Source organism: Thunnus thynnus, chromosome 14 (assembly GCF_963924715.1).
Source record: "Thunnus thynnus chromosome 14, fThuThy2.1, whole genome shotgun sequence".
NCBI classification, from domain to species: Eukaryota; Metazoa; Chordata; class Actinopteri; order Scombriformes; family Scombridae; genus Thunnus; species Thunnus thynnus.
Genome location: NC_089530.1, coordinates 29025395 through 29030152, shown reverse-complemented (window position 1 = coordinate 29030152; position 4758 = coordinate 29025395).

Sequence of the window (4758 nt, the reverse complement as noted above, 5' to 3'; positions counted from 1 at the left end):
CCCCAGACTCTGTCCTACTGCCATCTGTCTGAAAGAGCTGTAAACTCTGACAGAGATGAAATTTTAAAGGTGATTTGTCATTCCGCTGCCACGTTTTGTCAGAATAGACACAAAGGTGTGACAGAAGAGATGAGATGAGATAAAGGAGACGAGGATGCCGAGTTTTAGTATGCGTGTTAAACTGTATTTTATATCAAACAGCCCCGTATCCCCCAGGAACTAGCTTCATATCTTTACAGTTTACGCACAACGCCAACGTTTAGTGTTATTTATTTAACAAGGTGGAGAGCAAAGACCTGCAAAAGAGTGCCAAAGTGAAATCTGAACTTCTGGATTCTGCACCAGAAGTAAGAAAACTTGATATTTGTGATAAAGTAAATGAATAAAGATCCAATGCTAGCTTACTGGGAACAGCTAGCGGTGCATACTTGGGCTAATGGCTCTTACATTTTGAAAATATTGCTTTGCTCTGTATCACAGCTCTGCAGAGTCATAGCAGCTACTTGACTTCTGTTTTTTTATACTCATGAGGAGGCGTCAGAGCATGTAAAAAAAATGTTAATTCATATCTTCGACACTTTGAACCCTCTTGCTGGTCTTTTTCTCCAAAACAATTTCAATCAAACTGTCAAGCCAGCCTTTTTTTGATGAGATAATTAATTTTCTTCTTCTTTTTAAACACAGCACTGGACTTTCTCCCACATAACTGTTGGAGGAAAGACAGGAAGTGAAGACAGGAGACACAACCTCATTTTCTCTGCAGATGATGATGACTCACCTTTTGGATTTTGGCATTTTGAATATTTCTGCCTCCTACTTCAGTAAAAATAATATCATAAACCAACCAATTACTGACATCCTTTACAACCACAGTGTTTTACTGCAACAGGAACACTTCACTTTCAGTATTTTACATGTTAATAAAAAGACTCATAACACTGTGAAAGCTGCTATAGTCTTCAAAATCCTACTCTGATGCACAAAGATGCTCTGGGACCTGTTGGTTCAGGTGTTTCCTCCTTGAAATAACTCATGGAAATAAAGTTTGTTGCTAAGCAGCAGCAGCCAAAACTTGGTTTATGGGAAAATAAGTTATTTGTTGCCAAGCAACATTATCTTATTGGCTGTGTTGAGAACCGCTGGGAAATACTGTGTGGGAAATAAAACAATTTCAATTTATGAGTCATGCTTATTAACATGTTCATCAGCAGGTCGATGATGATGCTGACAGGCTTCACTGTCAGAGAGAAACTTCACTGCAGTCCACGTTTGTGCTAAAGGACGGGTTCACAATTTTTCAAATGTGTCTTAAAACAACAGTCAGGAGGCAAAATGATCATTGAAACATGTTTTTATTGCTGTAATCATTCCTCCTGTTCATACTGACCAGTAGAAGATCCCTTCATAAAGCACTTACAATGTAAATGATGAGGAACAAAATCCACAGTCCTCCTTCTGGGCAAAAATGCATTTAAAAGTTTATCTGAAGCTAATATGAAGCTTCAGCGTCCAAATGAGTCAAATCAAGTAGATATCTTTCAACGTTACAGTCTTTTTAGTGCCAAAGTTCCTCTTTTTGTTACTATACTTCCACCTGCAGCTCAACAGGGAAACACTGTCTGAGGAAACACAAAGAGGGAACTCCATACTAAAAAGTGTAAATGTGGCAGATATCCACTTGATATGACTAACTCAGACTGATGAAGCTGAATATCATCTTCAGATAAATCATAAAGATGCCCTGGGACTGTGGATTTTGTCCCCCATCACTTACATTGAAAGCACATTGAGAAAGGGATTTTTAATGGCCAGTATGACAACAGGAGGAATGATTACAGCGAGTTTAAAATGTTCATTTGGGCTCCTGACCAACAAATCCTCCAAATTAAATGACCACATAGGTCGTTTACTCATGCAACCACTCAGTTAGATTTAGGGAAAGATCATGGTTTGGGTTCAAATTACTACTTCCTTAAAGTTAGGCAACCTTCGTCATCATGGCAACAGTAAACACCATGACAATCCTAGTTTTTAAAAAAGTGTCCTGACTCACAGTTTGAAGTGGGAAGCGAACGGCAGTCTCCTGCAGGAAGATCCACTAAGTCCACTTTTTGCCATCAATCTATCTAGCCATCCGCCAACCCCTCATCTCTGAATAATACAGTAATCATCTGAACTGCATCATTTCTCCAGGTCATAATTACGGCCGCTAGATGGTCACTCAAATGTAACTATAGGTTGGGTTGTTTTTGGCGACTGACATTGTGTTGTTTTTCTCGGGAGGACAGGCTCCACCTGACCATTGTTTTAAAACTTTAAATGAAAGACCACGCCATTTGAACCGTATAGAAAGTAGTTTTATTTGGATTGTCGAGAGGGTTCAGGATTGGATGAGGATAGTGTATGGTGGGCTGGATGGGGGTCGAGGAGAGGGATGAAGGGGGTCGATGGCATGGGGACCAAATGGAATCACAAAGAGGCTGGAGCATCTAGGAACCAGGGGGTCGAGACTCAGGGTGGGGGGGCATGTCTCGATGTGCTTTCTGCTTCATCATCCCCCTGTGGTTCCTAGAATAGGACAAGAAGAATCACTTATGCAGAAGTATTAACCCTAACGAGCATGTCTTTGATGGTGGGAGGAAACCAGAGTACCCAGCGGAAACCCATGCGAACACGGGGAGAACACACAAACTCCACACAGAAAGGACCTGGGACGGCCAGTGTTCGAACCCAGGACCTTCTTGCTGTGAGGCACAAGTGCCGCCCATTGAGAGGGGAGAGAGGAGAAAAATGGGGTTTGGGGGGGAGGGCTGTGAGAACTGAGATGAACGGGAGAGAAAAGGGTTAGACACTTATACAGGTATGCCTGAATTAGTGAGGCACAGGTGATTGAATTTAGTGAGAGAGAGCGGCGTGGTCTTGTTCCTGAACCTTTGTTATAATAATAACTCCATCCTACGCTTTCATTTTATTACCTTTTCTAGTATAAAGAAGACCAACAAGAAGTAAATCTTTCCACCTTGTAAACAGACATGTTATAATCATGCGTAAGGTACCCCAATATAGACAATAATGGTATAGGACGTGTTGTTTTTCATCTCTGTATTGTCATTCATTACTGTTACCTCTTACTAAGGTGAATCACTGAAAACATTTACAGCCATTCATGTTTAATTCTCACACAAATTATAATAGTTTTAACTTAAGTTTTATACAACCAGAGTGAAGAACTAATATAATAAAAATTGAATAAACATAAACACTTCTGTACAGTCACCTCATGTTAGCGTGTTTGTTTGTGTGCTACAGATTGTTTTGAACACTTCAGTTTACGACAGTGTGAGAACGAGGTCAACTCGGATGTTGTGGCACGAGTCCTAAGTGGGACGAGCTGTTGGTCTTTCTCTCTCCCCCTGACCTGACCCCCCCCCCCCCCCCCCCCCAAAAACACAGCAACACGCTCACATAAACACTTCCTGTCGGAGCGCTAAAAGAGCTTAACGATGAAGCATCTTCGTGTGTATTAATAGACGCTGAGAGCTTGATGGCAGTAATGAGGGTCTTTAAGACAGTGGAGATGTGTTGGGATTAACTACAGGTGTCACACTCACACATACAAACACACACACATACATGCATGTACAGGCAGGCAGAAATACACACATGCACGCATCAGCATATGAACAGCTGTAAAAATTGCCTCTCAGGAAGATTCACTGCTCAAGGTCACAGGAGAGCTCTGTGTGTATATGTGTGTGTGTGTTGCTTCACATGTATACATGAGATCACCCTCATAAGAGTGGAGGCAAAGGTCAGTGAACCAACACCTGCTGCAACCACATACACACACATGCAGATACATAACACCCTATACAAGTTATTTCTGTCTGACTCCGTTGATGATAAACAATCCATAATCCTCCTCTAATCTCCCTCACGCTTCAAACAAAGTTCCACCCTGCATCAACACAGACCGGTTTAACAAAGGGACGTCCAGCTGTAGAACAGTGAGAACAGTGTGTCGGTCAAGAACTAAACCCTGTTTTCTATATGTAGACATGCAGTTTCCAAAAGGGGTTTAAATTTGTTGGCAAATGACTGTGTTTACATCCTGGTTTTTGAGTCTTATCCCATCATATTTGGTGTTTACATGGAACATAACCTGGTTCTAAGTTCACTTATGTCAAAGAATTGATTTTAAGATACTGAAGCACTGAATGGTTTAGAAGCCAAAATACATATTTCTGATCTGCTGCTACATTATGAACCATCCAGACCTCTCAGGTCATCTGGATCAGGTCTGCTTTCTGTCCCCACAGTCAAAACTAAACATGGAGAAGCAGCGTTCAGTTTTTATGCTCCACATATCTGGAACAAACTCCCAGAAAACTGCAGGTCTCTTGCAACTCTCAGTCCTTTTAAATCACAGCTGAAGACTTTTCTGTTTGCCGCTGCCTTTTATTAAACCATTTATCTCCAAATTTAACACTTTAATTGTTTTTATGTCTTTTTAATTGTGTTGCTTTTATATTCTGTTTGATGCCTTTTATGCTCTACGTAAAGCACTTTGAATTGCCTTGTTGTTGAAATGTGCTATACTAATAAACTTGCCTTATACTTGACTCTAACATGATCCAGGTGTCTGATCGTCTGTGTCCAGATGTGTTTGGATCTTTCATCATCTGAGAACAGGATATGATGTTTAAAACCAAAAACCTGATCATAAGCAGGATACTAACACACAAGTCAACACGCTGA